Here is a 21,033-nt window from a genome sequence, read left to right on the forward strand (position 1 = left end):
AGTAGTGGTAGTATGACCTTGTCTAGAATTATAATTTAGACCTATTCCAAATTATAGCACCACAATTCACTAAATAACTTAAAATTCAACCCGGAAAAAAGCCGTTTCTTAAGAAAAGCTTCTTCCTCTTTACTTTTATTAAATTCTACATTTATTTTATTCCAAAATTAGCAGTGAAGAGGGGGTTTCTGCTCTGGCTCGGAGGAAAAATTTGCCTCCAAGTTAGATAGATTTTTCCGCCGCCAGTGTACTGAATTGAGATTTTCCGACTCATCGGGTACTCCTAGGAAACAGTTCAGTAAAAAGACATAGTTGTTGACATGGGACTCTGGACTATTCGACTCCCCCCCCCCCCCGCCGAAAAAAGACGAAGAGTGTTCACGGATCACGGCTGTCTGCGGCTTGGTCATTCCAGCTATGGAACTTTGGACTGTCGGATCGGCAGCGTTCGTTAAAAGTGAGAAAATGTGTGGTTTTTCATTTGATCGACTATTTCATACGAAAGCATTGCTTTTAATCGCGCCATTCCTACTGACGTCGGGGCCGATGACCTTCGATATTAGGCCCCTTAAAACAACAAGCATCATCATCAAGCACCTACTGACGTCGTTGTAATGACCTATGTTCATTTCAGTTGGGAAAACCACTAAGACAGTCTTTCCGAGGATGTAAAAAGGCAGGTGGAGTGTGAGTGTCTGACATTATAATGAAAACTCCCCAACCTGATTGTGACTGATGGTAGGCAAGTGGGCCTACATTTACAATGAAAATGCCCTAACCCAGTTTTCATGTGAGAAAAGACATTTGGTGAATTCCCCGTAGCGTTTCTAGGGTAACGTTAAGAGCTATGCAATTTAATACAATCTTGCTCACAACGTGTACACTACCTAACCTAGAATTCTGTTTACAAGGTAGAATTCCGTAGCGAAGCACGGGTCCATCAGCTAGTCCTATATAAACACTGTACTTAAAAATCGCTCAGTACGACATCGAAACAATTCAGGAAAATCGACTCGATACAACAGCCAGTAAAATTCAGATACCAGTAGATGGAAACAGCATATAGTCTTCTTATTTTCTTACTGCTTTTCCCACACGTGCGTCGCACATGTGGATTTGGCCCTGTTGTACGGCTGAATGCCCTTCCTGACGCCTGAGGGATGTAATCACAATTGCGTGTTTCTGTGGTCCATTCATTCTTCCTCCTTACGTTTTCGAATTCTGGTCAGTGGAGGATTATGGATTTTTAAATTGTCATATCATTTCGTCTCATTTCATACCATTAGGGGCCGATGAGCTAGATGTTAGGCCCCATTAAACAACAATCATCATCATCATCATCATCATCATCTGTTTCTGTGGTGGTTGGTAGTGTAGTGTGTTGTATGAATATGAAGAGGAGAGTGTTGGGACGGACAGAAACACCCTGTCCCAGAGCCAGAAGAATTAATCAGAAGCGATTGAAATCCCCGACCCGGCCGGGAATCGAACCCGGGCCTCCGAGTGTGGCAGCTAATCACACTAACCGTTACACCACAGAGGCGGATACCATTCATTTTTTAAATGAGAATTACCCCAAATATGCTTTATTACTATTTTGCAGCAAATATGTCACACAATGTTAAATGGCATGTGCATTTATATGCATAATGAAGATCGATATATTGTCACCGGGATCATATGAAACATTTATACCCGGTGGGCAAAATGAAACTGGCTCGCAAAATATTTACAGTAGTACTGACGCTTGTCAATGAACATCACAGAAGATCCTGGAAACGTCCTCATCTGAAGCAATGAAACACTGAGGATCCAAAAGTCTTGACTCCACTCAGAAGCAGTGTTGCCAACTTAGCGGTTTTTCCGCTAAATTTGGCGGAATTAGAAAACTGTCGGCGGAGAAATGTACCATTTAGCGGACAGCGGATTTTTTGGCGGAATTCTAGATTTATTATAGCGGAATTTCGCGTTTTATCCATTTTACTTTTTTTTTGCCATTGCACTCCAGTCTGTCTCTGAGCTGTTCCGTATTTCTTGTCAGGAGCGAGCAGTCACATGAGGAAAACATGTTATTTTATTTGATGTTATGAGATCATGGTATCAGAAGCCACCGGCAGAACTCAACACGCGAAGGTTTGTCTGGACACTTCAACGCATGCACAACAGTAAATTTGTAAGGATACATATGCAGGTCCTTTTTTATCACGTTTCGACACGACAGTCTCTTAATTCCCACTTGCACAGATCAACGGTGTTCAGAATTCGTTCCAGGCTTTACTTCACTCGAGCAATATTTCGTGGTCTTCAAACTCTTTTCTCGGAGAGTTACGGTTTTAATTCGCTTCAGAGCTCGTTTCGCGCCATTTTGCATCGCAGACTTTGCTGGAGGTTTCTCCAAAACACATCTAGTCTTGCGAAAACAGTTCCGCACAGGTGTTTCCTTGAATCCTGCTCTGTATAACACTCCACAATGAACACGCGCTATTTTGTCATGAGCACCATTTTGTGTTGTCTTCAACTGGTCACTAAACACGTCTGCTCCTCTCATTCACTCACTCACACATGACGACACAGCGACGCCATCGGGAGATGACCGATTAGTGCATCGAAAACACGGTTTCCAGCATTTCCTATGATGGGCAGTTCTCCCGTTCATTTCTGCATCAGACTTGTAGATATTCTTTGGGCCAGTTTAATTTTGTTCACCCTGCGTATGTGAAAATATGACTAGCCACAGAAATCCGACCCTTTGAATAAATCTTGATGACTAATATCCTAGAAGTACCCACCGGTATATTATAACTACGGAACTTAATAGCCTCGAAGTTCCATCATAAATTCGCGCTTTATCTTAAGAATGAGCATTTTTGTTCATTTTCCAATATGCTAACTAGCTCGTATTAGCATCTGACGCAGGGAGGAAGTCTGTAACATAGGTCAATGACTTTGTTTATACGCCGAGATATGTTGTAGCAGCTGATAACAACAACTAATGGGACTCCATCATTCTCATGTTAAGTGCCACAGTACATCTCCATGGTAACGGGATCCCAGTACAGCCTGGTGTTTGTTTTACAGGCGCCTATGCTTCCAATGTAATCTTTCGAGGGACGTTTATATGGAAATTATTATTATTATTATTATTATTATTATTATTATTATTATTATTATTATTATTATTATGATTATTATTATTATTATTATTATTATTATTATTATTATTATTTATTTACATTGCGTGACTCAGGCTATGATGCCTGCTATTTTGCCAAACCATGTCGTATATAACAGAGGTTCCAACTATTACGGATTATCCGTAATTATTACGGGTTTCTTCTCACGTTTACGGTATTACGGTCAAAGGAGAAATTATTACGGAAAAGCGACATTGTCACGAAAAAATAATTTCTACGGAAAAAGGAAAAAGTAATCGTTTTGAGGATTACTGCTCAATCCTCCTCGTTTTAATGCTTGTGAGTTGGCAACAATACTTCAGTCACCAGTTCAGTTTGTACCCGTGAGCGTTGTGAAATTCATTGAAAAGGAAGGAGTGTACTCTGCTCTTCTCCACTATAAAATGTAATGTTGTATTATTGCAAGTATTAAGTGTAGTTGACAGTAACTCTCCCACAGAATGAGTTTTCAGTGTTAATAGGAAAAAACTAAAGGAATTCAGGCCTACATTAAGAAAATCTACACTGAAATTGCTTATTGTTCAAAAGACGAAAATGTCATCACAGGGGGAAGGACTCCTTTAGAAAACCCACATTGAAAAATAGCTGCTGTTTGCGAAAAAAAAAAGCTATAAATAATGTTTTATGACAGAACTGACTGATAATGTGCAACTTTTATTGTATAATATGGTATAATTTAGAATAGATTTATGTCGAAAAGGGAAGAAAGTGTATCATTATCGAGGAATGATTTGGATTTGACTCGAAAACTTTCTGATGGGAGGTGGAGATTACTGAAAACCCCATCAAAGGTTGGCACCTCTGTTATTATGTAGATACAATTTAACGATATATTGTACCCACACTATAATATTAAACTGTACACATAGCTATAAAATCACATTAAAGGAAAGAAAAGAAGGAACATAAATAAAAAATCGCGATAAAGAAAATTATCCTAATGCGTCAAAAAAAATTCAGTAAAACTTAGTGACACTCGGAATGAAATAAGAAAACAGAATTCACGTTTTTACACTCAATTTAATCCCTCCAGGTACCGCTGCCAACATTTCTTTTTAAATATCGCTTCATATAGGGTGTCCCTTAAGTCATTGGGCAACGAATTCCATGTTCGAATTGTACAAACAACGAAAGAAATATTGTATAGGGTGGATCTGTGATTTGGTATTTTCAGGGTTAGGATAGCTGCAGCTCTGGTTGGAATGTTATGAATGGTTGCGAGCAAGTGGAAAAAGTCTGTTAGACCAGACAATCTCTGCTTTATATATTTTTACGGAGTAGATGCAACGAATGATACGACGCTGGTTTAGTTTAAGCCAATTTAGCTCATGGAATGCAATGGTATTTCTCAAGAATCAATTATTTTATTCATTCTGCACATCGCCGTTTCATTTGAGACTTTGCGTTCGGAATGTACCGCGGTAACACCACACCTTTGCCAGTTGTCACTTCTGTGAGTGCTATACTTATATTCCACAATAAAGGATAAAAAAACACACAGATAATAATGTGTAATAGTTTTCCTCACAAGTCAATTGATCTGACCATTTAGTATCACGCTACCAATTCGCTCATTACGACGACTTGGTCCATTAATCTCTTCAGGCCGTCGTTCGTATAGGCTAGTAAGACAATATCCAACATGTATCTGAGTTTGTCCATAGACTTCAGATTGTCGGTACAAATAACAGATGCCAAAATTTATCGAGATAAATTTGCAGCTGTTATGTTCGAAAACATATTATCAGATGAATTCTACATCCAGAACGGAGTACCACAAGGATCTGTACTTCCGCCGCTCTTGTTCGTATTATATTTAGAATCAATTAAAAGGTGAAGAAGATAGCATAGTGCTGCAGTGTGTTTTTCAGTTTTTAAATTTTGTATAGTAGGCGCTCTTTTATGCGGCACCGATCGTGCCACTCGCGTTCGGATCTTTCCGGATGGATTCGTCCGTTCGTTGACTTTGACGAGCATTTCACGCCACTGCGCTGCCTGTACCCATATTTGCTATCGTCACCTGCTGTTTGTGTTTCACGCAGGTAGACAGCGTGTGCTGCCCTCGTTTTCAGTTCACTCAGTCTTTATCGTGAAGACTGTCAGTGTCTCCTGTTTTCTAGCGAGTTATATGTCACGCTTGGACTAAGTTACCGTACAGTGTACTGTATTTTAAAAATGTTCTAGTTACCCAACACGAGATCATTCAAGTACTAATAAAATTAAGCGTGAGCTTGTGATTCTCACTATAAAGCAAAAGCTAAGGATAGTTAATCGTCTCCAAAAAAGAAGCCGAAAACAGAAATTCCATACTGTATTCATTTTCCTTCTTAATACAATAATATTCAGTTAAATAAACATTGTGTTTGAATTTGTGTTCTGTATTTTCCTTTGAACTTCGCAGTTCCTAGAATAACGAAATAACAAACACAGTTTTGACGTTTTGAATTTTTCTTCTTTAACGTACACCTGTACAGTTGCGGGTGCGAACAGGTAGATTTGGACCTGTTTTATGACCGGATGCTCTTCCGACGCCAACCCTATATGGAGGGGTATAATCATTATTGAGTGTTTCGGTGATGTTTGGTAGTGTGTTGTGTTGTCTGAATGTGAAGAGGAAAGTGTTGGGATAAACAAAAACATCCAGTCCCCGAGTCAGAAGAATTAATCAGACGTGATGAAATTCCCGACCCGGCTGGCAATCGAACCCGGGACCCGCTGAACCGAAGGCCTCAACGTTGACCATTCAGACAATGAGTCGGACTAGTGTTGACGTTCGATAATCCGGTACGGCTGTTGTCCCGAACTTGCCGGATTAAAGAGCACCTAAGGCATGACTGTTAATCACTATGCGATCTTCTATACTTTCTAATAACTCCCGAGTATAATATGAACAAGAGCGGCTGATATACATATCCTTGTGGAACCCCTTCTGGATGTTGAATTGCTCTGATAATACGTTTTCGAGTTCAATAGCTGCAGATTGTTTCGATCAATTTTGGTGACAATTTTGACACGTCTATCCAGTAGACTGCTAGGGTTTCTGATGGGCCATACTCCTAATGTTTAAGGGGAGTTTTGACTGAAATATTTGATTTTTTGGACCAAAAAACAGTTTTTGTTTTATTCGTAAAAATATAGTCTATTCCTTCCTCTATCAGATAATGGCATCAATTAAGTCGCTCAGCCATTTTTAAAGCCCTTAGCGACCATTTAAAAGGAGATTATTTGAAGGCCTACGACACGCCCTGAAACAGCACAATATGTTATGACCTGGTGACTCAGGGCAGAAAGAGAAGCCGTGATCAAGAGAAAATGAGAAGACATCAGAAGTGGTAGAAAATATCCAAGGAAGAAAGAATTAGGAGGTCGGAAGGAGAGACATATATGACGCAGGGCAGTTCTTAAATGAATAGATATTATTTTGCTTTCTTTTCGCTTTGCAGTTTTTCAGTATTTTGTTCTGTACAAAATGTTCCTTGCGATGCAATTCTTATCAGAATTTGCTTTAACCACCACGTGGTAGTTGAAACGTCTGGACGAAGTGAGAGGAGTGGTAATAACAGTAGTGAAGGGAACTACCTACGTAAACCCTTAATAGTTGGCAACCGCGTATTACTTCATTGATAGCCAGTTAACTTTTTAGGATTTCTTCATATTTCCACAGCTTTCCGTATAATCCTGGACCTGTAGTGTCTAGTGTGGGTAAGAGGTTGAGCGTCTTGGAACACGACATCATGACCCAACGATAGGCCATGCTCATCTATTGCTTACTTGTCTGGCTGGTTGAGACGAATATTTCGTTTATGTTCCTTGATACAAGTACCAATGGACCGGCTTGTCTGGACAATGTACACCTTGCCGCAAGTACAGGGAATTTCGTATACCGCAGGATGTAAAAGTCGGGACAATTTGTCCATGGTTTTACCTATTAATATTAATTTTCAAATTAGAAACACAGTTTTAAACACTCCTGGACAGAATAATATTCATCTGATACTAAAATCCATTACTATTTCTACATACATTAGGTAATATCAACGAACGTTCAACTTGATAAAACGAAAAGTATTACGCAAGGGACCTTTTTTACGGGCCTAATTTTAAGTATAAAAATTGAAATAACATTTGAACCAATGCAGGTACACACCTCTAATTTGGTAGAAATATGTGTTTATTTGTACTAAATTTGGTAAAAATCGGATAAAACTGCAGAAGTTTCGAAATTCAACCCTAACTTCCCTTAAAGTCATATCGTCTGAGTTTCGCTGATCTCTGCCTTCGGTTGCGTGTTCATACGCCGGAAGATGTTGACACTAACGACATGTTTTTATTTCGCTGCCATCAACCTCGCGAGCAGTGACCCACACAGCAAGTAATACTTGTATTTCTTTTCTTCTTAGCTTTGTAATTACGTATTCAGTGTTACAGTGTGTAGTGCCAATGACCTTCGGACCGGATCCGTTCTAGTCGGCAGGCAAAGGAGACTTAACTTACCATCGCTAATGAACTCTCAGTGTGCAGATCCTGACAGGCGGTTCTCATTGGATGGGTTCGTTATAAACTCACTGTAGCCTTTGCCTCTTTTGCACAAGGTTAGCTGTTGGTACCTCTAAATCACTCCACGAAATGTTTTCGGGTACGATTTCACCTCCAACTAATAAATCTAGAACAGGCTGTTGTTAATGAGCAGAAGAACTGCCCATCACAGGAAATACTGGAAACCATGATTTCGATTCACCAATCGGGTCCCGTTACTTGTTTGCGCATGCGCATTTCCCGCTGGACGCTTTAATCCATGCACAACAGTAACATTGTAAGGATACAGGTCCTTTTTGATTACGTTCCAGACTTTCCTTCACTCGACCACTGTTTCTTGGTGTTTGAACTCTTTTCGGATAGTTACGGTCTTTATTCGCTAGAGAGCCCGTTTGCAGCATTTTGCCACTGAGTTATGCATTGCTGACTTTGCTGGGGGTTTCGCCAAAACACTTCCAGTCTTAAACTCCAGCGCAAACAGTTCCGCACAGGTTTTCCACAAATCGTGCTTCGCATAACACTCGACAACGAACATGCGCTGTTTTATCATGAGCACCACTGTGTGTTGCATTCAACCGGTCACAAAACACGTCTGATCCTCTCGCTCTCACTCACTGACACGTCATTATACAGCGACGTAATGGGGAGATGCATATGCGCAGACATGTGGCAGCAACCGATTGGTGCATCGAAATCACGGGTTCCAGTATTTCCTGTGACGGGCAGTTCCCGGTCAATTCCGCGTCAGTCTTACAAATATTTTCCGGGTCAGGTTTATTTTGTCTATCCTGTACTATTGGTTAACTTCTTTTTTTAAAATTCCATTCTACACATCCTTAACTACTTGCACACTTAATTTCATACTGATATAAACATTTATTGTAGCGTGGGACAAGTTTTTGTGGACTCTCGTCCGCCTGCGGGGGAAACCATTTCTGAACCTTTATTTTCACTTTGTCGTCGGCGTGGAAGCACTTGCCGCCAATTGACGTCTTCAGGTGCAAAAAGGCAGGTAGTAACCAGAGGCATGGTCGAGCTTATGGGGGTGGTGGTTGAAATGCCGCTACCAAAAAAGACTGGATCAGTGCTTGATGCAAACTACTGTGGGCGGGGGGAGGGAGGGTTCCTCCTGCACACATCTCGCACATGATGAGATCATGCCTACCAATTTATCCAAACAAGCACAACAGAGATCTTGTCTGTTAGAGTAGAAACTGTTTTTTAATTATTACATTTTCCCCAGTATTTGCCTGAAAATGTCCTCATTTTTCAGTAAATTCACCAATCTGTCCCTACTTTGTAACAAAACGAGCTAGACCTCTCGCTCTTTATTTACCCTAGTTATTTCCGCTACGTAATCACGTGACGGGGATGTTGAAACACGGACAGAGAGATTGCGCGATTTGCTTTCAGTGTGTGCGTTCTGCAAGTTGTAATTGGCAACACTGGTGGATCTCATTTTATTGAAAAAGATAATTTTCTCCAAGGGATGCTTACATTTCTTGCAACGTGATCCATTACTCACTAATAAAGTGCATTATTTCATAATTATTGCGAAATCTTTGCATGCAGTGGAGTATCCATATACATTAAAACTTGCAAACCAGTTTTCTACAAATTCTTCACAAGGGTCCGGCTAAATGCTTAGCGTGCTGGCCATTGGTTCAAGGGGTACCGCGTTTGATTCCCATCAGGGTTGGGAATTTTTACTATAATTGGTTAATTCCGCTGGCTCGGGGGCTGGGTGTATGTGTCGTCTTCATTGCCATTTCAACCTCATCACGACGCGCAGGTCGCCTACGGGAGTCAATTCAAAAGACGTGCGCCTGGCAAACTTGTCTTCGTGCATTTCCGGCGCTAAAAGCCATACACCATTTCATTTCTTCTAAAGGATACATCATAGGCCCTACTATAAGACCTGAATACAGAGAACAACATCTGTGAACTTACTGTTGAATACTGGAAGGCATTTGGAACATTTCCTGTAAGAAAGAGTTAATGTGGTAAGCTGGTACGTTCTGTCCCTGTATTATTCCCATGATTAATGTACAGTTGTAGAAAATGATTTCGGACATAAAACTTTTTCGCATCCATGCCCAAATATTTTTTTCTTTATTTGTGTGAGGAATATATCCTAAATATTTAACCGTACCTTATTCTTACACCACAGAGGTAGCTATCAATTTGTATACGGGAGATGGTGGGTTCGAGCCCCACTGTCGGCAGCACTGAAGATGTTTTTCCGTAGTATCCCATTTTGCACACAAGGCCAATGATAAGGCTGTATCTTAATTTAGGCCTCGGTCGCTTCCTTCCCAATCCTAGCCCTTTCCTATCGCATCGTCGGCGTAAGACTTATCTGTGTCGGTGCGATGTAAAACAGATTATAACTGTATTGTTACGTTCTCAAGCGACCGTCAGCCTTGTCGCAGCCCCTTCGGTGTTACCTGAAAGGGGATGACTAAGCCAGCTCGGGGAACCTCCCAGCCCGCCTGAGGACATGCCACGGTCCTTCCTTTGTTGTTCCTTCTCCAGCCGAACCCTAAATGTTCCAGTAGCCCAACATCGAAGTATAAAAACAAGGCCCCTGCGAGAGGAGCGAGCTGTTGTGGTGTCGGAGAGACCAGTGGGTATGTGGGCTGGAGACTGTACTGTGTGTTCGCGTATTTCTGTGGACTGAGGATTGGCGTCAGTCAGCGAGGAAAGCCGCTATCGCGAGTGTGAAGGTAAATAGACCTGTGTTAATGTTCACTGTTGTTAGTATCGTCCTGCTTTTGAATACTGTTGAGCCACTTGGTTGCTCGCTGCATGTGACTGTGTGAATTCCTGTACTGTCTGTGGAGTCGAACCAACGAACAGTTATCGTGTGTCGAGTGGCCGGTAGCCCTGTGTTCAGATCCAGCGCTCTACACACGGCCGGTGTATGAGGTGACTGGACTTGGGAAGTGAAAGTAAGGATTAAGCGTCCGCAGGTATAACAACCGCCTACTGTGCCATTTATTGGACCCTCCTGAAATAAATTAGAGCAATGAAACAGACGGAGTTTTAATCGTAATAGTATTGTTACACCCTCTACTAATACCCTGTACGTGAGAGTAAAATAGGTTTTTCGGAGCGTTAAATTCTGTTCGTGTTATCAAAAACCCAGTTGTAGTATGAACTGTTTATATATCTTTAACAGTGCACTTGTTATGTCATTCTGAACCATCAGATAATTGCGCCGAGCAGTTACTTATATTAAATCATCATTACTTGTAAAAGGTACGATATTTCAGTTAATCGATAGAGTCTGGATTTTTAGACAGTAATAGGTTAGAATGCAAAGTTAGTGAAGCGAGTAATAAGTGCACAACGGTTATCAGATTTGCGTAAACATTAGCGGTACAGTCTATCAGAACCCCTAGAATGTATGTTACCCTTGGTACATTATGGAAGAGCGGGCTAGAATATCCTTCCAAACAAAACAAATCAAACCAAACCAAACCCAATGGCACTACAGTTTTTGAAGTGCCTTGGCCTACCAAGCGACTGCTGATCAGCCCGAAGGCCTGCAGATTACGAGGTGTCGTGTGGTCAGCACAACGAATCCTCTGGGCCGTTATTCTTGACTTTCTGGACCAGGCCGCTGTCTCACAGTCAGATAGCTCCTCAATTCTAATCACGTAGGCTGAGTTGACCTCGAAACAGCCCTCAGGTCCAGGTAAAAATTCCTGACCTGGCCGGGAATCGAACCCGGGGCGTCCGGGTAAGAGACAGGTACGCTACCCCTACACCTTGTGCCGGTTTTAGAAGATCCTTCCTACCAACCAAATTAGTTCGCATTGTAATCTATTACTGCCTAAAATCCGTCATCCCAGTTGCATTGGAAATTTGTCTGGTCCAACTCAAACACTCCCACTGAGAAAAGGTTCCGCTTTGTTAATGATACAAGTGAATGCCCTTAAAATTGTTCTCCAAATTCTGGACTTATGATAATTTCTGAATGTTTCCAAGATACACCTGTCGTTCAAACAAACTCCTCGCTCTTTATTTACCCTGGTTATTTCCCTATTGCATGTGCCTGTATGGGCACCACTACGTAATCACGTGATGGGTATGTTGAACGAACACAGACAGAGATGGCGACTTGCTTTCAGTGTGTGCGTTCTGCAGAACAAGAGAGCTCACTGTCCCTTGTCACATAAACTCCATTGTTTTGTACGAGCGTCCTTTGTTGAGGCTCTTGTTCAGTGATAATGGAGATCTAATTCAAATACTACGCCATTAGCATATTTCATGGAGATTACTCTTTAGTCTTCACCCGCCGCTGTGGAATTTAGATGGGAAGTACTTCGTGGAGTGTTTCATTTGCTGCTTCACACCACAGGGTATAAGACATTGTAAATATCATTTTTCGTACCATGTGTGATTTGTTGAAATATGAGTGAGTACATGCGACATGTGACTTCTCTCCTCTTCTGGAAACACAGTGAACCTTGAACAGTCAGTTTGAAATGTGTGAGTGCTCACAAGCAACTGTTTCACGTCATTAGATTGCTTGATCAGAATTCTGGCATTCCGGTATCTCTTAAAATCTGTAGCAATACGCACAGTACTAATGTCTGTTTCAAACCTTAGTCTCCACCTCTCTTCATACAATTTCTAAGCTCCATCTGTGGATCAGCGGTTGAGTGTCGGCCTCCGGTTCCCAAGACTGGGAGTTCAGTACCAGCAAAGATGGTTGTAGTTTCAAAGGGCAGGAAAAAGCCTATTTGACATTCCACTTCGTACGATATCGGCACATAAGAGTCCTATGGTGGCACATTTGGTGCTTACCTGACATAATTAATTTAAAACTTAGCCACAGATCGCCCAACAGAGATCCGGTATATCTGTCATCTGGTGGTATAAAATGAAACGTCAACATACCCGGACAGCCTGAATGGCGTCAAATTAAAATAACTGTACAGGATAATAGTGATCGCTCGATGACAAGGATATTTATTTATTTATTTATTTATTTATTTATTTATTTATTTATTTATTTATTTATTTATTTATTTATTTATTTATTTATTTATTTATTTATTTATTTATTTATTTATTTATTTATTTATTTATTTATTTATTTATTTATTTATTTATTTATTTATTTATTTATTTATTTATTTATTTATTTATTTATTTATTTATTTATTTATTTATTTATTTATTTATTTATTTATTTATTTATTTATTTATTTATTTATTTATTTATTTATTTATTTATTTATTTATTTATTTATTTATTTATTTATTTATTTATTTATTTATTTATTTATTTATTTATTTATTTATTTATTTATTTATTTATTTATTTATTTATTTATTTATTTATTTATTTATTTATTTATTTATTTATTTATTTATTTATTTATTTATTTATTTATTTATTTATTTATTTATTTATTTATTTATTTATTTATTTATTTATTTATATCCATTCTGTTCTCCATATCTGCTGCCTCTTCTGTAAATTAATCTTCTTCCTCCTTCTGTCTTCTTTACCCTAAAACCTCCTCCTCCTCCAATATCTTCCTTCCCATTCCATTCCATTATATTCCATTAAATTCAGTCTTCTCTTTCTAGTCATGCTCCTGCAACTTCCACCTCTAACTACTGTCTATCAGTCCTCCTCCTCCGTCTCCATCTCACTTGTATTACTCCTTCAATTCTATTTTCTCCATTACACTCATATCTCTTCTAGTTCCACCCTCTCCATTATCCTCTGGTTCCGTTATATTTCTCAAATATTAACAGTTTCATTACAATGAAGGCCCTTAACACAATGCCTCAGCTGTGTCGTTTTCTTTTCATGCTTTTGAAGAAAAAATCCTTCGAGTTATACTAAATTTTATTTGCCCTTCGGCAAAATGATCCCCTACAAGTCACCCAGTATTCTAAGCTAGAACACTAACCCTGAAGCCAAATAACTAGATCACATATTAAACCGTATGCGGTTATTCTAGTTAAGGAGATGAGAGAGAAATCCTACATTTTAGTGAAGAGGATCTGATTAGAAAATATTAAAATATAAAAGTGGACGAAACTTAACTGTCCCGGTGTTGGATATAGTCTACAAATACCGTAGAGCGGACGGCGAAACATTCAGCCAATCTCTAACAAGTTGCAGTAATGTCAAGATTAATATCGGAGCTTCGTGGTTGCCATTCACATCTGATACTTGTTAATCCCTAAAAAGTAAGTTTCTGTCGGAATAATGCCTTCGACATCCATCCCAAGAATGAGTTGTCACCTACAGCACAGTGGCCCATAACGCGGGCAGCGCCGTGTTCATCTGCAGACCGCAACGCAGGAGCATACGATGTGTTGCTCGCCTAATAGGCGCACATAGTAAATTACGTGAAGCTAACGAGCAACTGCGAGTTTTTGTTAGTCTCTCCTATCCTTGCTATTACTTCAACGTTGTTAATAAAAGGCAGGTTTTTCTTATTACCCTTTTCTCCTCAATCTCTCTTCCATTCCCCTTTCATAGTCTACAAAATTATTATGAAGCAGGCATGCTAATATTTATTGTAATCTGTTTCTTGTTGAACGTAAAAGGCCACCAATCAATAATTGAGACTCTTTGACTAAACACGCTAATCTAATGTTTAATCGAACGGAATATTAAAATTATTATTAACATGATATATTATTTAACGGTTTATGGTAGCACTTCACCAGAGCACTGCATTTTATTAGAAGACAGGTGGATCAAGCCCACTTCAGTTAATTACTTTCTGGCATATTGTTTCGCTCATTCATCACGAGAGTCATCCAGAAATTAAGTTTCCCATTTTTTTAAAGAAAGAAATACACCATACTTACATGAGAAATGTCATAGGCACCCGATACAGCAATGCCGGAGCTATTTTCTGGCATAATCACTACCAGAATTGAGGCACGGTGGATGAGCAAACACCTCCCAATAGAACGGCTGCTGAGCGCCGAGCATTGCCATGGATCTGCACAGCACCTGCACTGAGCTTTCCACGCCTCTCGTTTTGAATGGCCCATCGCAGTTTCCGTACAAACTTTATCACAGACCGAACCTCACAGGCGGCGGGAGAAAGAATACGATCCACTGCTGCTGCGCTGCTGACAACAGGCGGGACTTGTCCGGCCGGTACATGATTGCTACGTCACAGATCTGTCGCCCATGCCCTTATTTCCCGGCTAAATACATTTACTTCACAAGAAAAGGAATAGGGAAAATTTCTAGATGACCTACATGTTACGGAATTACTTGAATCATACTAAACTGACAGTGAACGGCCATCGCTATCTAATGCAGTTGGCTAAGTTACGAAAAGGGAAGCACATTTTCGGTGGAGTATAAGGCCACCCTGAATCCTGATGCAGGTTTATTTGAAATGAATTTAGCAGAGACTCGTAAAGGAAGACCTCTACTCTCAAGACCAAATCAGAGATCTTCTCACTCAGAGTACCCTCCTGCAATTGTTCCCACTTGCTTGTACAGCGATCATTCTCCCTACATTCATCTCTGTTACTTCTAACTCGGCCAGTAAATATAACTAACGATGGTAGGAGTAGGGAGGCCATAAAACGCAGACAAGCACAAGTAAGGATGGTGAGAGGAGGTCGATTTGGCTAAATTTGACGCGAAGAAGAGATAGAATGATAGGGCACATCCTAAGACACCCAGGACTTGTTCAGTTGGTTTTGAATACGACAAGCATTTTGGAAGAGATGTAGGGTGTAGTGGTATAATAGAAATGAATATATTAGCGTAAGATAGGGTGGCATGGAGCGCTGCATCAAACCATTCTATGGACTTGCGACTGAAACAACTTGTAACTTATGAGTGAGATATCCTGAGTCTATCCAGATTTCACACCCACACAGACCGGTGTAAAGCCAGGTTCGCCCAGGGACTGACGTTTTTATTACAGAATACTGTTGATGATACCTGCGAGCTCACTGCCTTAGCTTTGCTGCACCTTGATTCAATCTCACTTACTGCATAACCATCCGGCGAGAACACACATTATAAATATTTGTTCCAGTTTTGTATCTCCAAGCAGACATTCAATACTCATATGGGTCTTCACTACTGATATAAATTTTGCCTTTAATAGACGAATTTTCTTTTCATACTCATTGCATCTATTTTGAAGTTCCAAGACATTAGATTACAAGCTTTCAGCACAGTCGGCCATTAAGACCAAGTCGTCCTAGGCGAAACTGCTTACCACATTTCCATCCAACTTAAACCCTCCCTGCCACTGTATTATCTTTCAGTATATGATCCATGTATATCATGAATAACAAAGGTGAAAGATTAGAGCCTTGTGCAACCCCTGTCCAAGAACTCATACTACCATCAGTTCTCACTGCAGCCCAATTGGCAACATAAATTAAGAAATAACATTTCAACAGCACAATTTCAAACCTAAATAAGTAGCGTGTGGCCTCCACAGGAGCCTGGTGAAGGTTTTTATTTGACTGCCGTAGGCGACCTGCGCATCGTGATGAAGATGAAATGATTATGAAGAAGACACATACACCCAGTCCCTCTGCCAGGGGAGTTAACCAATTATGGTTAAAATGCCGACCCTGGGGGGAATCGAACATGGGACCCCTGTGACCAAAGGCCAGCACGCTGCCGATTCAGCCATGGAGCCGGACATTTCAAACCTAAACTGACTATACACTTCATGTCGACAGTATCCAAACGTACGGCCGTGAACCTGACAGGCGCGTTCGATATTTTTTCTTTCGGCTAATGGCTAGTACATACGTCTACTTCAATCACTGATGTGGCCTGATAGCTGTCACGCACAGCTGTGGAACGTGTCCGAGGTGTAAATGTTTCAGATGTGTCTTTCAAATTATTCCCCAAACAAACAGTGTTCTATTTTAATGCATTTTAACTGTTTACACTTTGCTTTATCTACCGGTATTATTAATGCGCTCTGCCGTTTCGCCATGATTTATTTGCTAATATCATCATCATTATTGTGTAGTTGCTATGCTCGAGGTATTACCAACTTTGGAACAAATTGATAATGGCCAGCAAATAAACAGAGTTATTTGTTTCGTTTATGAAAGCGTGACACACATTCAAAGGGACAAATACAAAATTGATGGCATGTATATACTTGATATATTCTGGAACTATGAACTGTATCTCTGGAAAATAGAGTTGAGGCCAAACCACACTGAAACAAAAGCGTCTCAGGCAGCGGCAGCTAGTTCTTGAACTACCTGCAGAGTGCGAAACTGGAGCACACTGCGAAGGCAAAACGTTTTGCTGGCTTCAAGATGTTTGTCATGGGCTACTTGATTGCATTGATAACATAGGAAACGGAAGTGAGGCAGGTAATGGTGGATATGCAGTTTATTAAAGAATATTTATATTATACAAAATATATCTTTCTTTCTTTCTTTCCTTCTTTCTTCTCCTTCTCCTTGGTTCGAATGGATATACTTTGGACCACGTTTGTTCAGCTGATCGGCTTTGATCTTTGCCCAGATCTGGCGCATTTTCTGTCGGTGTAGCTGCTTTCTTTCGTCTGTCCAGGGGGTACCTTTCTTCCGGGTTTTTTCCTTTAATCCACGGATTTCTTTCTGGTTATGTCGTACAGACCGTCTATATTGAAGATCTGATTGATATTTCCGCTTCCGTGATGTCCTCAGTTTCTGTCAGCCAAGTGGTACGAATCTTCTTGTTCTGCCAGAAGATAAACAGTAGTATTACTACGTATAAGGCCAAAGAAGGCTACTCTCCCTTTCCTAGTACAATCAGAGAGCCTGTCTATATATGTTCGTGAAGCTCGGAATTGTGCCGTCTATGGAGTTCTTCATCTTCCTTTACCGCACCTAAGATCTTCCTGAGAATTCTCATCTCTCTTACTTCCAGTTTCTTATCAGACCTCTTCGGCTCAATCAAAGACACTCCATGGCATACAGAGCTTCTGCTCTTATGACTGACGTGTGGTGCTTTAGTTTCAGGTTGCGTGACACGCATGTTTTGTAATAAATTGTCCGTCGATAGCCCAGTTCCATCTTGTTGGCTATTTATTTATTTATTTATTTATTTATTTATTTATTTATTTATTTATTTATTTATTTATTTATTTATTTATTTATTTATTTATTTATTTATTTATTTATTTATTTATTTATTTACTTTAGTACCGCAAGTGTCCGGGGACGTGTTCGGTTCGCCTGGTGCATTCCTTTCTATTTGACATTCTTACGCAACCTCCATATGGGATGATGATGATGATGATAAAATAGAGGATGAAACCCGGTGTCGGTCGGTACATACCGTAGTCTTGTCGAATAACAACAAGAGTACTGTTTAAGTATTACTGGTAAAGTCATGCACATATTTTCATTTAATTCAAACTGGCTTTTCAGATTTCCAAGACGGCATCATATAACAAATATTTTTTAGGCGCATGACCTTTAAATGTACCATAATAGAAGAGTTTCGTTGCTCTAAATAGGAGTTTTAATTACTTTCTACTGTTCTTGCCGATCGTTTCTTTGGACATTTTGCCGCAGGACGTAAAGATAAAAATTCTCCAAACTTTGTTACTATCAATGGGCCCGGTGAACAAACTACGAAACTTCAACAAGCATTGAACTTTGGTCTTGGATTTGCTTTTAACTTGAGTTGTGATGCTCACATAACCCCTAGCAACACAGCTCTTTCCTGGCTGAAGCCCGAAAGGTAACGGAAGTTTCACTTACATTGATTTATCGAACTCTGAAGGAAAATTACCCAAATACATTTCTTCAAAATTCAATTTTTTATCCTCGTTCCATAATTGTAACACTAGATCTGGCACTTCCCTCGCTATTCCCGTCAACCACTCTTCAATGTATAATAGATCCTTCGTTGTGGCTTTGGAATTCACTTCCAGCTGCTGTCAGGAACTCTTTAAGTCAGTATCAAAATTTAAGACTGTGGGCGGAGATCACCGCCGACCCTACGGCATTCGGCGCTGCTCGATCTCACTTGCCCTCTAATCAGCACATTCTTCTGGTAAGTGATATAAGAGTTTAATTTCAATGCGCTTGTTTAACCGCTGATTGTTTCATGTTATTGGTGACGTATGATACGTTATGTGATTGTGGTACGTAGGCAATTTACTGTACAGGTGAAGAATACTTTTGTCCTTATAGTTAAAATTAGGTTACTAATTTTATTGTTATACTGTAAATGTACATAATATTTAGCTTTTAACTCGTGATCATAGATCACTCTTTACGGCCATACTTTTATTTTTGTTACTTTATTAAGCATTGCGTTAAAAACATCCTAGGGATATGAGCTACGAATTGTAAGTAAATAAAATATAATAAAGTATGAGAATATATTCTTTTATTTATCCCAAAAAAAATACAATCATCTTCTTAATCATCGTTATCCAGTCGATTAGATTAGTAGTTTGCCTTTTTCTTCCACTACGAGCGCTGGTGTCAGTCAATGCATCGTTTCACTTAAGCACCACTACGAGCGCTAATGTGAATTAATGCATCGTTTCACTTAAGCACCACTACGAGCGCTAGTGTGAGTCAATGCATCGTTTCACTTAAGCACCACTACGAGCGCTAGTGTGAGTCAATGCATCGTTTCACTTAAGCACTACTATGAACGCTAATGTGAGTCACTGCATTGTTTCACTTAAGCTCCACTATGAACGCTAATGTGAGTCAATGCATTGTTTCACTTAAGCTCCACTACGAGCGCTAGTGTGAGTCAATGCATCGTTTCACTTAAGCACCGCTATGAACGCTAATGTGAGTCACTGCATTGTTTCACTTAAGCTCCACTATGAACGCTAATGTGAGTCAATGCATCGTTTCACTTAAGCGCCACTACGAGTGTTAATGTGAGTCAATGCATCGTTTCACTTAAGCACCACTATGAACGCTAATGTGAGTCACTGCATTGTTTCACTTAAGCACCACTACGGGCGCTAATGTGAGTCAATGCATCGTTTCACTTAAGCTCCACTATGAACGCTAATGTGAGTCACTGCATTGTGTCACTTAAGCACCACTGCGGGCGCTAATGTGAGTCAGTGCATCGTTTCACTTAAGCACCACTACGAGTGTTAATGTGAGTCAATGCATCGTTTCACTTAAGCTCCACTATGAACGCTAATGTGAGTCAATGCATCGTTTCACTTAAGCACCTCTACGAGCACTAATGTGAATCAATGCATCGTTTCACGTAAGCCGTTATAATTACGTACATTCAGTGGGGACATTTTTCAGAACATCAAAAGACACCTCAGGGTATTGAACCAAGGAACACATTGCAGAAATAATTATGTAAATAAGTGAATTTGGCTAGGATTTGAATAAAAAAAGAAAACGAGTAAAGAAACAAGCGATTTTAGGCTGTTTTTTACGGAACTGTATTTAAATCAGAAGTGATTTTCGAAATTAGTTTTTTTTTTTTTAAGTTTGATAGAGCTATCCAATCCCGCACTCGCAATTTGCTTTTTTTTTTTTTTTTTCAGATTGTATGTGACTTCTTCAATATGACTTTTCCTCAATCTTGTTTACTTTATGCTCCCGATTTATTTTTATCTTATTTTTATATGATGTGCTTTGCTTTCATTTTTCATTATATTTCTCCCTAAGTGTTATTTAGCTTAGTTGTCTTTGATTTTATAATAGAATTGTACATTTATTTTATATTTCTATTATCTTGTAATTCATGTGGTTAAGTGTAAGAGAGAACCACTGCTAAAGTCAAATAAATAAATAAATAAATAAATTCAGTCCCCGGCAATTAGTCTGGATTCTATTCTTAGCAATTGATGGGACAGTAAGTTTAAGAACTGTTTTTCCCGTTTAAACACTCCTACTGTGCATTGTTGTTTTTTCCTGCCCTTGGCAATAAAAATGCGAGCTCAATTCTCCTCACTTTGTTGCAGGTACGGCCATGAGTCGTGCCGCGAGGTACGTCCGCCGACCCTACGGCATTCGGCTCTTCTTGATCTCACTTCCCCTCTAGTCAGCACCTTCTTCTGGTAAGTGAATTATAAGAGTTTAATTTCAGTGCGCTTCTTTAACATTGACTTGCACACAAGAGTATTTATGCACTGCAAAAATAATACACTCTTTGTGTGGTTATTTTTAATTTCTTCTTCCTTGCTTTTCCTCAATTAGTTGAGGTGGGTATTATAAGGGTATTGACCCCAATTTTGCCAGGACGAGTAGCTCCAATAGTAGGGTGCTGGCCTTCTGACGGCAGGTTCGATCCTGGCTCAGTCTGCTGATATTTGAAGGTGCT

The 21,033-nt window shown here is 39.8% G+C and overlaps 1 long non-coding RNA gene across 1 annotated transcript in view; it reads left to right on the top strand.

Annotated features, from left to right (window-relative positions):
- LOC136884517 (uncharacterized) overlaps positions 1-20,773 on the top strand; it is a 395,017-nt gene extending 374,244 nt beyond the window's left edge. The window contains exon 3 of the long non-coding RNA XR_010861373.2: positions 20,675-20,773. This is a non-coding gene — a long non-coding RNA (uncharacterized lncRNA). The remainder of the gene's footprint in view (positions 1-20,674) is intronic.
- Positions 20,774-21,033: the final 260 nt, after the last annotated feature.

The sequence above is a fragment of the Anabrus simplex genome, chromosome 12 (genome assembly GCF_040414725.1).
Source record: "Anabrus simplex isolate iqAnaSimp1 chromosome 12, ASM4041472v1, whole genome shotgun sequence".
NCBI classification, from domain to species: domain Eukaryota; kingdom Metazoa; phylum Arthropoda; class Insecta; order Orthoptera; family Tettigoniidae; genus Anabrus; species Anabrus simplex.